Raw genomic sequence first — 22,326 nt, 5'->3', positions numbered from 1 at the left:
TAAATTATCATATTATATAATAATTTTCTCTTTGCATTCTTATTTTTTACAACCTCAGAACCCAGCACAGAATCTAGTATGTAGAATAACCTAATGCTCCTGTTTGCCTGGGAGTGTCCTGAAAGTCCTGAATCCAAGGAAACCCCACAGTCCTGGGTAGATGGTCACCCTATTACACATTCATGTATTGAAATCAACAGGGTCCACACTTCCTGTCTTCTCTGTTCCTCTACTGTTCACTCTTCAACTCAATGTCCACCCTTCATCTCCCCAAACTGCTTTGACACTTAGCACAGTGCTCTCCTCATGGCCAAGTCTACTGGACACTTTATAGTCCCTCTTAGATTGACCTCTCAGTAAATGATATTTAGTAACCAGAGATTACTCATGTGGTATACCTGCTTTTTCTTTTAGTGAAGCAAGCCAGTATTAAAATACCCACATTTATTAAGTGCATGAGTATATGTGGATTCAAGGCACCGTCCCATGTGTTGTTTACATGGTTCTAAATGTCATGCCATACTTATGAGTTCATTAAAATAATCACAAGATGTGATCAAGAACTACTAAATGTTTTCTGAATAAGAAGTTTCCAGAAGTCATGACTCATGGAATTAAAAAAATATTTGAAGCAATGAGAAAAGCAGTTCTTCTTTTTTGTGAAATCCAAACAAGAAAACAGAATGGTATTCTCTTTAGGAAGAATCATAAAAAAAATCATTAAAAAATCCTGAAAGCTTTGAAAGTAGCTGTATTAAAAATTACCTATAAAATGAGTAAGTAAACAGGTACTTAAATTTACTGAGTATTTATTTTAAATCAAAGAACAGGTTTTTAAAAATATCTTAATAGTGAAAGCTTTCCCTTCCCCCTTCTTAAGATTAACTAATCCTATCAAAGTAAATTGCCCAGGAATTGCCTGTTCACATATCCCTCTCTCTCACTGAACTCTAAGTTCTTTGAGGGCAAGATTGGATCTAGTTTCTTACTACATCTCCTGCACTTAGACAAATAGGTGCCTGGCCCATGCAGGGGCAAAAATAAATATCTTAAGTACAGAGGAAGGGAGGAAATCCTAAAAGTGAGCAAATTTTAGTGGCGCCTGGGTGGCTCAGTGAGTTAAGTGTACAACTCTTGATCTCGGCTCAGGCCATGATCTCATGGATTACAGGATCAAGGCCCAAGTCAGGCTCTATGGTCACAGCACAGAGCCTGCTTGGGATTCTTTCTTTCACTCTCTCTGCCCCTCCCCCACTTGCATGTGCACACATGTATGTGCGTGCTTTCTCTCTCTCAAAATAAGTAAATAAACTTTTTTAAAAAGTGAGCAAATTTTAGATAGTTGTAAAGCAAGGATTTTTCAGAAGAGAGGACATTGTATGAGAAATTCACATAAATTCATTTGTAAAACACTTCCAGATATATAGAAAGGAAAGCATTGGCAATAAACACTAATTGTAAACTTGACACAACAGCCATTATTGACTCACTTTTCCTTGAATTTGTAGAAATTCAAATATCACAGTGAAAAAAATTAATTCAGCATCTTACAGTCCATCTTATTTCCAGATGGTAGAAGATGTCCTGATCAAAGCAGGCTGAATGAATATAAAATGCTTTTTTTGTCCAAAAATCAAGCAATCTGAAGGAAATTTTTCACTGTTCATATTCAGACAATCTCTCTCTCTCTCTCTCTCTCTCTCTCTCTCTCTCACACACACACACACACACACACACACACACACACACATACACACACACACTACACACAAACCATTTCCAGGCAGTGGCTTATATTCAATTATTCAACTGGTATGTACCAGGACAATCATCTTGGGTTAATACATATTCAATAAAAATTAGCTATTATTATTAAGATTATATTCTGATTCCTGAAATTGACTATGTCTTTATCTCATATCTATATATCTATATCCCTACATCCATGTTTAAACGTATCTAAATAGTCTAGAATTCCTCACTTCCTGACTTTTCTGAATAAATCAACTATCTTTAATTCATTCATTTTTCCTAGAAAAATTGCTAAAATTGATACCATATTATCAAACCACTGATTTGAAATAATTTCTCTCAAATCTTCCTTAAATTCATTTTTTTTTAAAGTAAGCTTCATGCCCAGTGCAGAGCCCAACACAGGACTTGAACTTATGATTTTGAGATCGAGATCTGAGCTGAGATCAAGAGTTAGCCGCTTAACCAACTGAGCCACCCAGGTGCCCTTTCAAATCCTCCTAATTTCAAAGAAAAGCAAATTGAAGTTTTCGTGAAATTCAGAAATTAAGCAATTGGTTTAGCAATTCCACTTTTGCTCATGTGCAACAAGGGACATGTATAAGAAGTCAATGTTTGTACTAGCTCCAAACCTAACAATGACCCAAATGTCCATCAAGAGAAAAGTAGATAAGTAAATTGGGACAGTCATACAATGGAATATTACACAGAAATGAAAATGAATGAACCACATCTGTATACATCAACATGGATGAATGTCACCAACACTACTGTTAAAAGTATCAGGAGAGGGGCACCTGGGTGGCTCAGTCGGTTAAGCATCCGACTTCGACTCAGGTCACGATCTCGCGGTCCGTGGGTTCGAGCCCCACGTCGGGCTCTGGGCTGATGGCTCGGAGCCTGGAGCCTGCTTCTGATTCTGTATCTCCCTCTCTCTCTGCCCCTCCCCCGTTCATGCTCTGTCTCGCTCTGTCTCAAAAATAATAAATAAACGTTAAAAAAATTTTTTTAAAAGTATCAGGAGAAATTATTCCATTTATATCAGTTTCAAAAACAAAAAATTCAGCATTTACTGTTTAGAGATAAATACAAATGTTGAAAAAATAATTTTACAGTAAGTCAGGAGAATAATAAATACAAAATTTTGCCATAGTTAATTGGTGGATGGAGGGACATGAACTGAATTGCATAGGGCACATAGGGAATCTAATGTATTACTAGTATTCTATTTCTTAAACTGAGTGGTAGATAAATCAGGGTCTGCTTTAGTGTTATTCTTTATATTTCACACTCTTGTTGTGAATATTCTTTTATGTGTGTTTAATAATATGTTTAAAAAAGAGTATCTTACAAAAAATATTTTAAGCAATTCAAATCTAAGTCCACTGTATCCCTGGAATGTTAAGCCTTCTACTTTTTAACTAAAAAAGCATAAGTGGAGATTTTTGGTTTAATAAAAATATATCTGTAAAGCTATATATTATTTACCCTCAAAATTTAGTCTTCCAAATGCAAGAAACTGCCCATTAATAAAATGATAATTTTTCTATCAGATGAAACTAATCAAATTTTACCCATTTTGTTATATGTTGACCAAAGGTAGTTAATTTCAGAAACTGTATTATAGAATAATTTTCTGAATAATACAAAATGGATCCATCCCTTACTCTCTATTTTCTTTACCATTCTCTCATATAAGCATTCATACAGCTAGAATATCTAGTTAGACTTTTACTGGAAATAATTTAATAGCAAAATTAGAAATCCCTAATGGCCAACTCTGACATAATGGGTTTCAAATTGATGAGTCCACCATCTTTGCAAAGGTAACCCAGACAAATTGATGACAATAGCATGTGGGCAATTTTCAAAATTAAAATTGATGAGCCTGCTCCTTCTACTTGTCAGAGTAGAGAGTTTATTGATCTCAGTGATAGAGGGAAATGCAAGTCAAGGCAGAGCTGAACTGGTCCTGTGTGTCCCTAGTGCTATCAGGTCCAGGAGAATCGTGATGCTGGTGATACCAGGAACAGCCTGGACAAAATATGTCCCACAGGCAGGATGAGCCCAGCATATTTATAGTACATTAGCATAAAAAGGAAGAATCTATCAAGACTTGACATATTTATAAATTCCCCTAGGTAATACCCAAAGCCTGAGTAGCTTGGCAAAAAAATTATTGCAAAAATTTGGAATTCCCTTCAGCAATGTACTGTTGTTTTAATAGGTTTCTAATTCACCACAGACAGGATTAACTTTTTTTTTTTTTTTTTTCAACGTTTATTTATTTTTGGGACAGAGAGAGACAGAGCATGAACGGGGGAGGGGCAGAGAGAGAGGGAGACACAGAATCGGAAACAGGCTCCAGGCTCCGAGCCATCAGCCCAGAGCCTGACGCGGGGCTCGAACTCCCGGACCGCGAGATCGTGACCTGGCTGAAGTCGGACGCCCAACCGACTGCGCCACCCAGGCGCCCCAGGATTAACTTTTTTAGAAAGCTCTGAGCATAAATAGATACTACCTTAGTGGCAGTATGTTTTTGAATTCACCAAAACTATCTCCAAATTAAATCTTCTAAGAATCAGAAGAAAGGATCTGAATTACATAACTTCCTACTGTTAGTTTTGATTCAGCAGAACATCCTGAATAAGTAGGAGGAAAGTAGATGGAAAAGGCACTGAGCTAGATGCTTTACATACCTCAATAGAAGGAACTAACATTAATGGAGCCAAGCCCTGTGCAGAGGACTTCACATATTCTCTCATGTAATCCCCATAGGGACACCTTCTTAACTCCATTCTACAGAAGTGGACAATGAAACATTAAGTAACTTGCTCGGCACTGCTAGAATTCCTGGTGCTCTACTTGCCATGCTATACTGTAAAGCACATTGCATTAACTTTTGAGTGAGACTGAGCAAATCAAATCAATTAAAAAAAGTAATTGCTAAGTGGCTAAAAGTTTAAAAGATAAGAAGCTTTTTAACTTTATACTAAAATGGCACACATGTCAAGGAATTTTAAAATAGCGTGTAATACCATTCTTCCATAACATGGCACCATCTCAGGCTTCTCCAGCTTTCTTACTCCTCTAGACCTGGACTTTCTAAAACAGGCATTCTGTACTATTTACTCAAAAACACTATTTGGCTGTGTAAATTACTTGAAGATAGTCTTTTATTTGTAAGGAATTACTCTGTAAGAAATTTTACTGAAGTTACTGGGATGGAGAAACCATGGTCATATGCTCAAAAAGAAAAAGAACACTAAAATGAGGTTAGGGAATAAAACAGTCTATTTTAAAAGTAAACTTCACACCTCAATATCATGAGAACTAACAACTTTCACAAGGCCACCTTCAGCATGCTTCGTATTATGAATTGCCTCCTGATGTCATATTCTTGATATCTGAATTGGCAACAAGAGAACAACAAATACTGGCCTGCCAAAATCTAAAGTTAAAAGGGGTGGGGGAAAAGGAGAAACTTTGTTTTTTTAAAAAGAGAAACCACAAAAGGCAATTTAAAATCTATATAGCATTCTTGGGGCTCCTGGGTGGCTCAGTCAGTTAAGCATCCAACTCTTGATTTTGGCTCAGCTCATGATCTCATTTTTCATGAGTTCAAGCCCCGTATCGGGGTCTGTGCTGGCAGTAGAGTCTGCTTGGGATTCTCTCTCAATCTCTCTCTCTCTCTGCCCCTCCTCCGCTCTCTCTCACTCTCTCTCAAAATAAATAAACTTTTTTTTAATTAAAAAAATTTGTGGCTCCTGGGTAGCTTGGTCGGTTAAGCGTCCGACTTCGGCTCAGGTCATGATCTCGCGGTCCGTGAGTTCGAACCCCGCGTCGGGCTCTGTGCTGACAGCTCAGAGCCTGGAGCCTGTTTCAGATTCTGTGTCTCCCTCTCTCTCTGCCCCTCCCCTGTTCATGCTCTGTCTCTGTCTCAAAAATAAATAAACGTTAAAAAAAATTAAAATATTTACAGCATTCTTTCTATGCTCTCTGGAAAACAGTATGCCACTTAATACTTACACAAGGATTTCATCTACATAAATACATTAACAATTAATTAGGTCTCAACATGCCTGTGTAGAAGAAACATTAGCATATTCCCTGCAGTTTTAACAATGTATATGGAAAAAATTTGTGAATTAAAAAGTTCAGTAAGGGATTTATCACTTTAAAATGTGGGTAGAAAGATGTTTCACCTCTTTCTCTCAGAAGTCACCTTAAAACAATAGGAAAACACAAGAGACACCAAACTCCATACTATATGAAGACAGAAAGCATAGGAAGGAGTGGTAAATGGGCAGAGAGGTTAGAAGGTGAAACGTGAGGGTCTGCAGAGGGGACACCAGGCAGGAGTGAGTCAACCTAACCTGTAGATGCCTTGAAAAGTCTCAGGATTTGGTGCAACAGGAAAGAGATGAGAGGCTTCTTATCTGAAAACACTGAATGGTCCTTGAGAAAACAGCTGCTGAGAATGAAAGCTGTGATGGTCCCCATCAAAAAAGCTGGCTCACTTTTAACAAGTTCCACTCAGATACACAGAACCTTTATTCCGTTTTTAATGTATTTTACATGTATTACTCTTTTTTTAAATGTTTATTCATTTTTGAGAAAGAGAGAGAGAGAGCACAAGAGAAGGAGGAGCACAGAGAATTTGAAGCAGGCTCCACACAAAGCACAGAGCCCAATGCAGGGATCGAACTCACAAACCATTGAGATCATGACCTAAGCCAAAGCCAGACACTTAACCTACTGAGCCACCCAGGTGCCCTTGGTGTCCTACTCTTAAATGATCATCAGGGACTTAAGGAAAACTTCTAATATAAAGGACCAAAGAGAAAAGGAAAAAAATATGTGAACCAAACAAACTAGAATAAAAACAGGAAATAGAATGCTAGGAATAGACAGAAGTTTTTTAATCTACAAAAAAAAATACCTTCAGAGATATAGAAAAATATGCATGGAACAAGAATAAGATTTTTTTCAATAAAATAATTTTTATTTTTTTTTTAAATTTTTTTTCAACGTTTTTATTTATTTTTGGGACAGAGAGAGACAGAGCATGAACGGGGGAGGGGCAGAGAGAGAGGGAGACACAGAATCGGAAACAGGCTCCAGGCTCTGAGCCATCAGCCCAGAGCCCGATGCGGGGCTCGAACTCACGGACCACGAGATCGTGACCTGGCTGAAGTCGGACGCTTAACCGACTGCGCCACCCAGGCGCCCCAATAAAATAATTTTTAAAAAGCATAATCAGACAATAAGAAAGAGTTATTGGAAAGTAACAACGCTGCTAAAACAAAAAATTCAATAAAAAGGTTGGAAGATACAGCTGAGGGACTTTTACAGAAAGCAGAACAAAAATAGCAAGAGACAGACAACAGGAAAAACAGGTAAGAAAATTAGAGGACCAATCCAAAAGACCAAACACACAACTAGTCAAAGACCTACAAAGAGAAAATAGTGAGGATGAAATTATCAAATAACTTTTACAAAACATGAGCAACATAAATTCTATGTTAAGAAAGTGCACTGAGTACTAGCACAATGGCTGAAGAGAGGACCTCACAAGGCAGATCACTGTAACATTTTAGAACAGAAAATATAAAAAGAAGATCTTAACAGCTCCAGAGAGGAATAAAGAGGTCACAAAGTTCAGGAATAAGAATGGCATGGTTTAAATGCCTCAGTGGAAACTAGAAGACAACAAAGCAACGCTTTTAAAAGTGTGAGGGAAGGGGCGCCTAGGTGGCTCAGTTGGTTAAACGTCCAGGTCATGATCTCATGGTCTGTGAGTTCAAGCCCCATATCAGCCTCTGTGCTGACAGCTCAGAGCCTGGAGCCTGCTTTGGATTCTGTGTCTCCCTTTCTCTCTGCTCCTTCCCTGCTTGCGCGCTCTCTCGCTCTCTCTCTCTCAAAAATAAACATTAAGAATAATAATAAAAATAAAATAAATAGAAGTCTGAGGGAAAACAATTTTCAACCAGAGTTCTACAGGCAACCAATTTATTACTCAAATGTGAAGGTACAATGTTCACTAAGCTATCGGACTATGTGCTCTATCAAAATAACAGAATAAGCCACAAAAGAGGCAGCAAGGGATCCAGACCAGGTAAGAGGCAAAGAGAGTAATAATGCTAGAACAAGCAATCCTAAAATTTGTATGGAACCACAAAAGGCCCCGAATAGCCAAAGTAATTTTGAAGAAGACCAAAGCAGGAGGCATCACAATCCCAGACTTTAGCCTCTACTACAAAACTGTAATCATCAAGACAGCATGGTATTGGCACAAAAACAGACACATAGACCAATGGAATAGAATAGAAATCCCAGAACTAGACCCACAGAACTATGGCCAACTAATCTTTGACAAAGCAGGAAAGAATATCCAATGGAAAAAAGATAGTCTCTTTAACAAATGGTGCTGGGAGAAGTGGACAGCAACATGCAGAAGGATGAAACTAGACCATTTTTTTACACCATTCACAAAAACAAACTCAAAATGGATAAAGGACCTGAATGTGAGACAGGAACCATCAAAACCCTAGAGAAGCAAGCAGGAAAACACCTCTCTGACCTCACCGCAGCAATTTCTTACTTGACATATCCCCAAAGGCAAGGGAATTAAAAGCAAAAATGAACTATTGGGACCTCATGAAGATAAAAAACTTCTGCACTGAAAAGGAAACAATCAATAAAACTAAAAGGCAGCCAATGGAATGGGAAAAGATATTTGCAAATGACATATCAGTCAAAGGGCTAGTATCCAAAATCTGTAAGAGCTCACCAAACTCCACACCCAAAAAAACAAACAATCCAGCGAAGAAATGGGCAGAAAACATGAATAGACACTTCTCTAAAGAAGACATCTGGATGGCCAACGGCACATGAAAAGATGCTCAACGTCGCTCCTCATCAGGGAAATACAAATCAAAACCACACTCAGATATCACCTCACGCCAGTCAGAGTGGCTAAAATGAACAAATCAGGAGACTATAGATGCTGGCGAGAATGTGGAGAAACGGGAACCCTCTTGCACTGTTGGTGGGAATGCAAACTGGTGCAGCCACTCTGAAAAACAGTGTGGAGGTTCCTCAAAAAATTAAAAATAGATCTACCCTATGACCCAACAATAGCACTGCTAGGAATTTACCGAAGGGATACAGGAGTGCTGATGCATAGGGGCACTTGTACCCCAATGTTCATAGCAGCACTCTCAACAATAGCCAAATTATGGAAAGAGCCTAAATGTCCATCAACTGATGAATGGATAAAGAAATTGTGGTTTATATACACAATGGAATACTACGTGGCAATGAGAAAGAATGAAATATGGCCTTTTGTAGCAACGTGGATGGAACTGGAGAGTGTGATGCTAAGTGAAATAAGCCATACAGAGAAAGACAGATACCATATGGTTTCACTCTTATGTGGATCTTGAGAAACTTAACAGAAACCCATGGGGGAGAGGAAGGGAAAAAAAAAAAAAAGAGGTTAGAGTGGGAGAGAGCCAAAGCATAAGAGACTGTTAAAAACTGAGAACAAACTGAGGGTTGATGGGGGGTGGGAGGGAGGGGAGGGTGGGTGATGGGTATTGAGGAGGGCACCTTTTGGGATGAGCACTGGGTATTGTATGGAAACCAATTTGACAATAAATTTCATATATTGAAAAAAAAAGAAATTGTGGTTTATATACACAATGGAATACTACATGGCAATGATAAAGAATGAAATATGGCCTTTTGTAGCAACGTGGATGGAACTGGAGAGTGTTATGCTAAGTGAAATAAGTCATACAAAGAAAGACAGATACCATGTTTTCACTCTTATGTGGATCCTGAGAAACTTAACAGAAGTCCATGGGGGAGGGGAAGAAAAAAAAAAAAAGAGGCTAGAGAGGGAGGGAGCCAAAGCATAAGAGACTCTTAAAAACTGAGAACAAACTGAGGGTTGATGGGGGTGGGAGGGCGGGGAGGGTGGTTGATGGTATTGAGGAGGGCACCTTTTGGGATGAGCACTGGGTGTTGTATGGAAACCAATTTGACAATAAATTTCATATTAAAAAAAAAAAAACAATTTACTATAAAAAAAAAGAGTGACAGTCCAGCAGCAATCCAGATGGGAACTGGAGAATGGAACACTCCCCAAGGAAATTCTCCAGAGGCAGAGAGAGAACTGGGAGATTCCACTTTGCTAGACTGAACCATAAGGGGAATTTTATGAAAATGCTATTAAAAGAATTTAGGAAGGATTAGAGACAAGTTCAAAGAAAATCAACACTTAAAATGAACAAAACACCCTAGATATGCTATAAAGCAGAGAGGGTAGAATATTTAGAGCTCAAGTGATAAGTCCTTGTCATAAAGTAACATAAAATCTAATTGGGGAGCCAATCCACAGATATGTTAACCAGTGTTTTTCAAATTGTTTTTTTTTTACCAAGAACTATAAGAAATATTTCTTACATGATGAGCCAGCATATATAAATATCTATAACAAAAGTACCATAGAACAATATCACCAGTATCCCCTTTTTGAAACTTTGTGTTTACACCACTTTGCTTTTATGAAAAACCTACTTCAGTACCTGTTTTTGCTACCTGAAAGAAATCTGAAGAGGATTTTCGCTTTTACCAAAAAGGTGAAACACAAAAACCAAAAACTGCATTCAGCATTTGTTTTGCAGTGAGCCTTTATGGGGAAGGCACCCCTCAAGCAGCCACAGTGGCACCACCAAGTTCCCTGCCCAGAAACACACTCAGCATCTCAGCATCAAGCTGTGCCAGCTTTGTACAGTGTCTGTGAGCATCTGAACTTTATCTATGATTTATCTATGATTTATTTTGGGCATCCATTAGCAAGATACATCCTAAGGTATCAGAAAAGCCTAAGAGGTTAATTTTTGGATCTGGGAACTCTCAAAGTTTTTTGCCATATAAATTAATGGTAATTGCTTCTTTCCTTTACACTATTTTGGTTTATGAAAGTTTTCATAAGAACGCTCTACTTTTGGATAGTGGGGAAAACCTGTACGCCTTTTGATATACAACATATTTTGATATTTTCTATTGTGGTCTATTTTATTCCATGTTTTAAAATGCTGATCACAATCCACTAAATTGACTTCACAAGTCGCTAATGGGTTGCAACCCACTGCAAAAGACTACAGTATGTTTTATTGAAAACAAAAAAGAAAACACTTCTGGAGAATTGGAGGAGGCAAGAAGGAAAGCAAGAAAATCAGAGACTTGATAGAAAAAGGATTGGAAATGAGTTTTCAAGAAAGGATAATTTTATAGGCAGTGAAAGGGAAGGAAGGCAGCTATTCCAAGTGAAGAGAAGGTTAAGTAAAGGCTCAAAAGCAGGAAACAGGGTGTGCAAAAGGTATGGCAGAGCAAAGAGTAAGTTCAGATGAAGGAGACAAATAGAAAATAGAGATAGGGAGGCAGATTAAAGACTAAGCACAAAAGCCTAGACAAGTATGCTGAGGAGTCTAATGTTATTCTGATGGCCATGGAAATCCAAGGAGTGGATCCAAGGAAATGTTCCAAGGGGATTAGGGGGTGTTAGCAAATTACAGTGATGTTTCTACTAGCTCAGTGTGACTTAGTAATTTTGTATGCATAAATTACATAATTAAAGGCAACATAGTACGTGACTAGAAGCTGAGCAGTAAAAGCAGCTTATTTTATCCATTCTGATTTATTTTTCTTTTAAAAAATGTTTTTAATGTTTATTTATTTTTGAGAGGGAGACACACACAATGTGAGTGGGGGAGGCACAGAGAGAGGGAGACACAGAATCCGAAGCAGGCTCAAGGCTCTGAGCTGTCAGCACAGAGCCCAAGCGGGGCTCAAACTCACGAGCCTTCAACCTGTAATGCACAGCCCATTGACTGTCACCAAGCTAGAAGTCAATGAGCCTAAGAAGCCTTCTCTGATCCTATATAGCTGGGTTAAATGCTCTTGCTGTGAACTTGGGCTCCTGGGGCACTTCTCCTGTTCTAGTACTTTCTACCCTGAATTATAACTATTTGCCTTCACAATTACACCAGAATTTCCATGAGGGCAGAGCCTCATCCACTATTCCAGTGCCTAGCCCATAGTGAGCACTCAATAAATATTTAATGAATACAAAGTTTTTGTTTAGTGTACCAACATATAACTTTAAAGTCTATACCCTGATGTTAATGTCTAGATTTGGAAAGCCAAAATCTGCTTTAAGTTAGTACAAACAATCCATATGCCCTACCTATGCTGCCAATATTTTAATTAAGTGGATCTAACTGTACAGACTGATTCTGCAGAAGTGCTGTCCCAAATTAGGTTGAATATGTAAGGCAGGGTGAAAAGTTTGGATTTGAACTAATAAAGAGCTATTGTAGGTTAAGAAAGGTAGGCATGCCATTAAAATAGGGCTTTAAGAAGATTAGTCTCTTCTGGTATGCAAGATAGAATGGGGGGAATTTTTTCCTCCATTTTTTTAGCCTGTTTTCTTTCTTTTTTTTTTTTTTTTTTTAAGTGTGAGCAGATGGCCAGACTAACATGAACAATTTACCACAAAGGCCCAGTCTGCCTAGATTGAGCTTAGTATTCATCAACTCAACAAACATTTTTTGAGGTTCTACTATGTTCTATGAGCTGTACTATATTAAATGAAATAACTTCATAAACTGGAACTTGGGCTTTAATGAAATGAATACAAATTGTTGCAAGCTGAACCACATTAATGTTAGCATTCTGATGCAGTAAGGAGAGTCTGTAGTGCTTAAGTATAAATGGGAAAGTGCCTACATAAAATGACTGAACTTAGAATTATTTTCATAGAACCAAGTTACATTACTTATTATTTTCTTACACTGTTAGTGCTCCTATATTGATAAATAATTTTAAAGTTTATTTATTTTGATGGCACAAAAACAGACCTCAGATCAATGGAACAGAATAGAGATCCCAGAAATGGACCCACAAATGTATGGCCAACTAATCTTTGACAAAGCAGGAAAGAATATCCAATGGAATAAAGACAGTCTCTTCAGCAAATGGTGCTGGAAAAACTGGACAGCGACATGCAGAAAATGAACCTGGACCACTTTCTTACACCATACACACACAAAAAACCCCAAAATGGATGAAAGACCTAAATGTAAGACAGGAAGCCATAAAAATCCTTGAGGAGAAAGCAGGCAAACACCTCTCTGACCTCAGCCACAGCAACTTCTTACTCAACACATCTCCAGAGGCAAGGGAAACAAAAGCAAAAATGAACTATTGGGACCTAATCAGAATAAAAAGCTTCTGCACAGCAAAGGAAACCATCAGCAAAACTAAAAGGCAACCGACAGAATGGGAGAAGATATTTGCAAACGACATATCAGATAAAGGATTAGTATCCAAAATCTATAAAGAACATATCAAGCTCAACACCCCAAAAACAAATAATCCAGTGAAGAAATGGGCAAAAGACATGAATAGACGCTTCTCCAAAGAGGACATCCAGATGGCCAACTGACACATGAAAATATGCTCAACATCACTCATCATCAGGGAAATACAAAACCACAATGAGATACCACCTCACACCTGTCAGAATGGCTAACATTAACAACTCAGGCAACAACAGATGTTGGCAAGGATGTGGAGTAAGAGGATCTCTTTTGCACTGCTGGTGGGAATGCAAGCTGGTGCAGCCACTCTGGAAAACACTATGGAGGTTCCTCAAAAAATTAAAACTAGAACTACCCTATGACCCAGCAATTGCAGTACTAGGTATTTATCCAAGGGATACAGGTATGCTGTTTCAAAGGGACACATGCACCACAATGTTTACAGCAGCACTATCCAAAGTATGGATACAATAGCCAAAGTATGGAAAGCGCCTAAATGTCCATCGATGGATGAATGGATAAAGCAGATGTGGTGTGTATAAATATAATGTGTGTGTGTGTATACACACACACACACACACACACACACTCACACTTGTGTGTGTGTATTCTTTTTGATTGCTGAGTAATACTCCATTATACATATATATATATATATATATATATATATATGTATGTATATGCTCCTTTGTGAGCATACATGTATACATATAAAATGGAGTATTACTCAGCAATAAAAAGAATGAAATCTTGTCATTTGCAACTACGTGGATGGAACTAGAGGGTATTATGCTAAATGGAATTAGTCGGAGAAAGACAAATATCATATGATTTCACTCAAATGAGGACTTTAAGATACAAAACAGATGAACATAAGGGAAAGAAAGCAAAAATAATATAAAAACAGGGAGGGAGACGAAACATAAGAGACTCTTAAATATAGAGAACAAACAGAGGGTTGCTGGAGCGGTTGTGGGAGGAGGGATGGCTAAATGGGTAAGGGGCTTAAGGAATCTACTCCTGAAATCATTGTTGCACCATATGCTAACTTGGATGTAAATTATAAAAAATAGATTATTATATTTTAAAAAGTTTATTTATTTTGAATGAGACAGAAAGAGAGTGTGAGAGCAGGAGAGGGGCAGAGAGAGAGAGGGAGAGAGAGAATCCCAAGCAGGCTCCCTGCTGTTGGCATGGAGCCTGATGTGGAGCTTGAACTCACAAACTGTGAGATCATGACCAGAGCTGAAATCAAGAGTCAGACACTTAACCAATTGAGCCACTCAGGCGCCCCTCAAAAAAAAAATTTAAAGGGGAACCTGGTGGCTTAGTCAGCTGAGTGTCCAACTCTTGATTTTGGCTCAGGTCACAATCCCAAGGTCATGGGATCAAGCCCTGAGTCAGGCTCCTTTGTGAGCATGCAGCCTGCTTAGGATTCTCTCTCTCTCTCTCTCTCTCTCTCTCTCCTCTGCCCCTCCCTCCTGCTCACGCACATGCTATCTCTCTCTCAAAAGAAAATAAAGTAAAAAAAAATTTTTTTTAAATAAAAGAAAATCACCTTTTAAGCTCAAAATGTTGTTTATGGCCTACTACCTCAGATGAAATGAGGTACTTCTTGCTTTCTACCTGTAAAAGTAAGTCTCGGGGTGCCTGGGTGGCTCAGTCAGCTAAGTGTATTTCAGCTTGGGTCATGAACTTGAGGTAGCGGGATCAAGCCCCACGTTGGGCTCTGAGCTGATGGCGTGGGACCTGCTTGGGGGTCTCTCCCCACCACCCCACCCCCCGCACCGTGCACTCTTTCTCAAAATAAATAAATAAACAATTTTTTTAATGTTTATTTTTGAGAGAGAGCACAAGCTGTGGAGGGGCAGAGAGATCCAAAATAGCTTCGATGCTAATTTTTTTTTTTAATTGTTTATTCATTGGTGCACCTTGGTCGCTCAGTCAGTTGAGCGTCCTACTTCAGCTCAGGTCATGATCTCCTGGTTCCTGAGTTGGAGCCCCATGTCAGGCTCTGTGCTGACAGCTCAGAGCCTGGAGCCTGCTTCGGATTCTGTGTCTCCCTCTCTCTCTGCCTCTCCCCCACTTGAATTCTGTCTCTCTCTCTCTCTCTTAAAACTAAACATTAAACAAATAAAAAATTTAAAAAAAAAAGAGAAATTGTTTAAAAAAAAAAAGTCTGAAAATCAATATGGTCCTTCAGGATATGGCTAGCTCTGGTGGGTCCTAGAAAGACTTAAGAGCAAATGATGACCAGGGTAGTATACAATTATCCAACAAATATACAGTCTTCAACACAATCACTTACCTTCTTTCTCCAAGCGACCCAAACTTTATATTTTAATGATTAGAAAGTCCATGAGAAGAGACTTCATTACACATATACAAGATCCTTGTCACTGAGGATTTGAGAAATCTGTCATTTTAAGAGAACTGTGTGCCTGATAGATCCTTCTGCTTCTGTAACATACTTGCACAATAAACCATAATGACTCATAACCACCATCCATTACCTTAGTGTTTCGTAACTTGTTTTCCACTTTTCCCTCCTTTTAAAACTGAACCTAAGGCAATGTACACAGAATTATGATAAATGAACTTTAATAGTAAGAGCTTAAAATTACAAAAGAGAAAAACCCAGAGTACATTTGGATGGCTTGTCTCCTGGTTTTTCCATTAAAACTTAAATGGACATTTAAAGTGCACTGTATTCTTTAATGGAGGTGGAAAAATAGTTTTGGTTGTCATAATTTAACAATTATTTTTATCTAAAAAAAATTAATGTTATTTATTTTTGAGAGAGAGAGACAGAGCTGTCAGCACAGAGCCTGACATGGGGCTCAAACCCACAAAGCAGGAGATCATGACCTGAGCTGAAGTTAGATGCTTAACCAACTGAGTCACCCAGGTGCCCCATTTTAACAATTCTTAAACAATGATGTTGTATATTGTTTTGATATGATTTTGAATCCACCTGCTTGTGACATAAATGAACCTATTTGTAAGAGGAAGGTAAGGAGTAAAGAGTAAAGTTCATAAAGAGTAAAGTTGGTGTAAGTTGTGTCAGGATTTCATCATCTCATCTATTATCATTGATAATTACTCCATAGCTCAGCTGCTGAGGACCCTGCTTGGGCTTATCAATAAAAACATATGAAGAAGCAACTATGGCAAGTGGACATTTAGACTATAAATACCCAGAGTCTGTAAGGACTATCTGAGTGTATTCAGTCTGGCAAGACTACTCTTTGCTGATATAAATAGCTCTCCCAAGACCTCAGGGCACTGGACCCTGGTGTGGTAAAGGCAACTGTTTTAGCGGCAGCGGTGAAAACTGTGCAGTCGTCCCAAGAAGAACATCTTTCCGATCAACATCAGTGCCACTGTTCCTTACCAACACGCTCTAGGAACAAAGGACTTTCACTTTTGCTCTGACAGTTTAATGTCAGCTCTCAGTTGGCTGAGCTGTCTCTCCTGAGTACCGACTATATAAAAGTATATACCTCAACTAAATTTGGGCTTTATTTCTTTTATCATCCCTTGCCTGGAACAATAGTGTGATTCATCTACCATTATTTGGGATATGTTATTTCTTTATTGGTTTATTAAGAGACATAATTCTGTATGCTATTGGCTTATGAAATTACTACAGTGAACCTACATTAAATAAGTTGCTGGTGTTAACCTTAAAAATAAAACTTCCAGTTATTTTATCAGCAAAAGATGGGTTTATCTGGGAGTAAAAGAGAACTGCAAGCCAGAACAAGTAAGCTACAGCAAAAGGACAGACAAGTCCAGAGAGGGCTCACAGGCTCTTGTATAGAGAAAGAGGGTAAGTTGGGAAGGCAGTTATAAAGAAAGAATTCCATTGGTGCAAACTGGGAACTGGAAGTATAGTGGATTTTCATTGGCTAGATTGTGGCTGTTTCTCATTGGCTGAGTTTTTGGGAGAGAGCCACATAAGATAAGCCTTTCTTCCTTCTGTTGATAGTAAAGTAGTAGCCATATGCAAGGTCTATCTCTTTCTGTTGCATCTGCAGTTGACTACAAGCGTGGGTGTGAGAGTTCCACCTGTCCCCATTTTAGTGAGGTTTCCCATTATTTAAAAAACATTTTTTTAAGTTTATTTTTTTGAAAGTGAGAAAGAGAGAGGGGAGCATGCATGCACTTGCGTTGGGGGAGAGAGGGAGAGAGAAAGAACCCACGGTAGCATGGAGCCTGACATGGGGCTCGACCCATGAACCAGAAGACCATGACTTGAACCAAAATTGGGTGCTTAAACAACCGAGCCACCCGGGCGCCCTGAGGTTTCCCATTATTAATTTTCTCACTGGCAAAGACAAACTCAGTCTCTGAGCATAATTTGCCTCTCCAAACAAAAAAAATGTACTACAATATTGTGATTTATATGAAGAAATACATATATTATTTGGTCTTTATCAGTTTCTGGCAGAGCTCCTAAAACCCTCATAAGTGACAAAAATGATAAGGGTGAAACAGGTGTCTTTTGTCATTCATATAACAAGCCTGTCTCAATCACACCTGAGTTTATGTTAGGTGATTTCTGGAAAACCCCTAGGTAATTTATTTATTTATTTTTTTAACGTTTTTATTTATTTTTGTGACAGAGAGAGACAGAGCATGAACGGGGGAGGGGCAGAGAGAGAGGGAGACACAGAATCGGAAGCAGGCTCCAGGCTCTGAGCCATCAGCCCAGAGCCCGACTCGGGGCTCGAACTCACGGACCGTGAGATCGTGACCTGAGCCGAAGTCGGACGCTTAACCGACTGAGCCACCCAGGCGCCCCGAAAACCCCTAGGTAATTTAAGGATAGGGACTGGTTGCCAGGGGAACCAATCTGATTAGATCAGAGGGATGGACCTTTCAGTCCCACCCACCCCCACCCCTGGGGAGGGGAATGGGGCTGGAGGTTGAATAAATCACCAGTGGCCAATGATTTAACCAACTATGCCTACATAATGAAACCTACATAGAAAACCAAAAGGACGGGATCAGAAAGTTTCCGTCTGAATTGGTGCACACAGAGATGTGGGAGAGTGGTGCACCCCTGACTGAGGGCATGGAAGTTCCCTCATCCCTTCCCACATACCTTGCCCCAAGCATCTCTTCCATCTGGCTGTTCCTGAGTTACAGCTTTTATAATAAACTGGCAATCTAGTAAGTTAACTGTTTTTCCTGAATTCTGTGAGCCACACTAGCAAATTAGTCAAACCTGAGGAGGGAATCGTAGGAAATTTATAGCCTGTCCTTCAGAAGCACAGGTAACCACCTGGCCTTGCAGTTGTCAGCAGAAGGGGGCGGGATGACAGTTCTATAAAACTGAGCTCTTAATCTGTGGGATCTCCAGACAGTGTCAGGATTGAGTTAATTTGTAGGACACACCCAGCTGGTGTCTCAGAACTGCTTGGTGTGTGAAAAACTGTCATACATTTATAACCAGAGGACAGAATTGTTCAGGGTATTTCATGTAAAGGAAAACAAGAGTTTTTTCCTTCACAACTACATGAATATGAATCCATATAACATTTTGTTTTTTTTAAAAACAAAAATGACCAAACACACTGATTCATTATCTAACAGTCACACCATACATCAACATTTCAAAATGGTAAAAATGCTCCCAAAATTTACAGTATCATTAATTTTTTTTTACTAGAAATCACACAGATCAGAAAATGTTAACAAAAAGCAGCGACAGTTTCTGTAACAGCTTTGCATGATCTGAGCCACACTTCCCACCTACTTTTCACTCTCCTACAGTGTATTCCACCAGTACATTTTAGAACTTTCGCAAATTAAGTTAGAAGTTCTTGTTCACCTCAATTCATCTCTGGTGAATGGCTGTGTGGAACTCCTAATTTAAGTACAACTGAATTACTGTTCTCTGATTAGTGTGGAATAATTCTTGGATTCATGGCAATGCCAGGCTAAATGACACTGTAAAGAAACCCTTTGTTTTCAAATAAATCAGTGGTTGGTTTTAGATAATGCTATAAAGAATCTTATTCATGTAGTGTACCCTAGTTAAAATTGTAAAAGTTGAAAACAACAAAACTTCCACCTCTATTTAAAAAAATAATCTTTATTTAAAGCTTTTTTCTTTATATGGATTTAATAGAACCATAGAATTTTAGAGGTAGAAGGAAATTTGAGTAATTTACAATCAAAGAAAATCAAGTGACTTGCTAAGGATCCCTTAATAAGTTAGTGGCAGATCTAGCACTGTAACTGGGGCTTTCTAAATTCCTCAGCCAAAGCTGTTAAGTATTATAGAATATTATGGACAGGATAATATCAGCCAACATTTATCACATTCCTACTTTGTGCCCTTTACTATGCCAAACATTTTTACATCTATCATCACTTTCCTAAATCAGCTCATAAGATTTTTATTTTTATTTATTATTTTATCATTTTTTTAATGTTTATTTATTTTTGAGAGAGAAAGACAAAACGTGAGCAGGGGAGGGGCAGAGAGAGAGAGGGAGACAAAGAATCTGAAGCCAGCTCCAGGCTTCAGGCTGTCAGCACAGAGCCTGAAACGGGGCTTGAACCCACGAACCATGAGATCATGACCTGAGCCGAAGTCAGACACTTAACCAACTGAGTCACCCAGGTGCCCCTAGATTTTTAAAACACTTAATAAACCAATCAAATTCATTCCTTTAGTCATTTGGTGTTGCCACAGAGAATATTGCCACATGATCTAAATGGAGAGAGAAAATTCAATTACTGTAATAAGTATAGTACTGAAGAGCATGTGCTCCAATGACACATTTCACTCAGAAATTTCCCTCCCAGGGTAGATATAGATTTAGAAAATCTAGGAATGCATTTCTGTGTACTGGCCTCTTTGCCAAGGACCTAAAAAGACTTCTGCAGCTATGTTCTCCCTCTTAATACACTTCTGTACTTTTTCCACTATTACATTCTTTTTGATTCTTCTGTAGCTACTGTTTGTTCTTCAATCTATCTAACTGCTGTCATCTCTGATAATCCAAAAATCTGGATAATCTAGAAATAATGTAGAATTCTTCCTCTATGTTCTGACCCTCACTCTTTATCTACTTAGGCCAAATGGCCTTCCAAAATGGTCACTGTTGGATAACAGGATTCATTAAATGAGAGATCATTCTAACTACAGTTAAAAAAACAAAACAAAACACTAAAGTGTGGGTATAATTTCAAAACAATAGTTTATTTGTAAAATGCAGAATAATTCCTATATGTGCTGCAAGGCAAGTAAAATTATATTGTCTTCACAAGTACATGATGCTTTCAGGAAAAGAATTTACTGGTATTCATACATTTATACATTTTAAAAATTGCCTCTATTAACTGAATTTCACATAGCCTTTCTACCACTGCAAATTTTGAAATGTGTATTTCATAGAATTCTTGTAGGTGCAGATCAAAAAATGTTACCATTGAAAATTAAAAATAAGAAAATTCAACTATATACCAATTCTGCTTAGCGTGAAGATGTGGGTTACATTTGTTACATTTTTTGGAGCAGTCACCTCCACCACACGTTAGCAATAAATTCTTAATCCCTAATAGGTAAGTTGATCAAATAAGACTGTTGATTCATTTGAGATGAGATGAGTGTCAATACTGTTTGTGAAAGGGCGGGCCTACACCGGCCGACTCCATCTTGTTCTGTGTCCTTCACCTAGACCACGCCTCCTCCCCTTGAGTAACCTCCCGCTCACCCATTCAAACTTCCTGATCAAAACACGCCCAGCGACGTGAGTAACAGGACTCTGACCCTTCCCCAGCCAATCGGCCGAGGCCACGCCCCTTCCCCAGCTAATCGGCTGCCCCTAGACCCCTATAAAACCTTTGTGCTTTTGAAACTCACTCTCTCTCCCTGGTATCTCACTGCTGCGTCGGTGCAGGTAGGGGACTGAGCTCGAGCTAGCTCGAATAAAGGCTCTTTTGCTTTTGCATCGGACTCGGCTCCCTGGTGGTCTTTGGGGATCACGAATTCTGGGCATAACATTTGAAAAACTATTTCAGTGCACTTTACTAGCAAATCCTATCACAAAGATACAAAAGAATCATGGACCTGAGAAAATAGCACTGAACTTAAGTTACATTTAAATTTTAACATTAAAAAGTAATGAAAGTAAATAATTAAATTTTTTTTTTATTTTAGAGAGAAAGAGTGAGAGCAGGGGAGAGGGACAGAGGGAGAGAGAGAATCCCAAGCAGTCTCCACACTCAGCATGGAGCCCGACACAGGACTCCAGTGTGCTGAAAATAAATAATTTTTAAATTTAATTTTGTTTAAATAGCCCATTAAAACAACATTGTAAGTTTGCATTTCAGTCTTTTATCTTGATAGTAAGTTTTCACATCTATACTAATATAAATCATTAAAATGCTTTAATGGGAACATCTCAGCAGAATATCAATAAGGAAAGAGAAGACATGAACACCAGACACCAATGAGACCTACTAGACATACATAGAACATTTCCAACAACAGAAACAAAATGCATAATCCTCTCACATATACATGAAGCATTCTCTAGGGGAGCCCATATATTTGGCCATAATAAGGCCTCATTAAATTTAAAAAGACAGCAATCATACAAATTATGTTCTCAGACAACAATGAATTTAAATTAGAAAGCAATAACAAGAGGAAATTTGGTAAATTCACAAATATGTGGAAATTAAACAACACATTCTTAAGTAACCAAGGGGTCAAAGAAGAAATCACAAGAGAAATTAGGAAACACTTTCAGATAAATGAAAATGAAAACACAACATACCAAACCTTCTAGAATTCAACGAATATAGTGTTCAGAAGGATTTTTATAGTTGTGAATGCCTACATTAAAAAAGATCTCAAATCAATAGCCTAAACTTCCACCTTAAGACACTAGAAAAAAAAGAGCAAGCTAAACCCAAAGCAAACAAAAGGAAGTAATAATGACTACAGTAGAAATCAATGAAATAGAGAACTGAAAAGCAATTGAGAAAACCAAAAGTTGGTTCTTTGAAAAAAAAAATAACAAGATTGGTAAACCTTTAACCATACTGATCAAGAAAAGACTCATTAGTAAAATAAGGAATGAATGGGAGCCAATTAGATCACCTAGATGAAATGGACAAATTTGTAGGAAGGAAAAAACTACCAAAACAAACTAAA

General features: G+C 38.3%; 1 protein-coding gene across 2 annotated transcripts in view; it reads right to left on the bottom strand.

The window, feature by feature from the left end:
* Positions 1–22,326, bottom strand: part of SGK3 (serum/glucocorticoid regulated kinase family member 3) — a 145,885-nt gene that overhangs the window by 110,616 nt on the left and 12,943 nt on the right. The window lies entirely within an intron of this gene.

Source organism: Lynx rufus, unplaced genomic scaffold (genome assembly GCF_022079265.1).
Source record: "Lynx rufus isolate CCGP_SWC_20201006 ecotype Redwood Valley unplaced genomic scaffold, mLynRuf1.p SCAF_12, whole genome shotgun sequence".
In the NCBI taxonomy this organism is placed as follows: domain Eukaryota; kingdom Metazoa; phylum Chordata; class Mammalia; order Carnivora; family Felidae; genus Lynx; species Lynx rufus.
The sequence above is the reverse complement of the archived record's forward strand: the minus strand, read 5'-3'. Positions and strand labels throughout refer to the sequence as shown.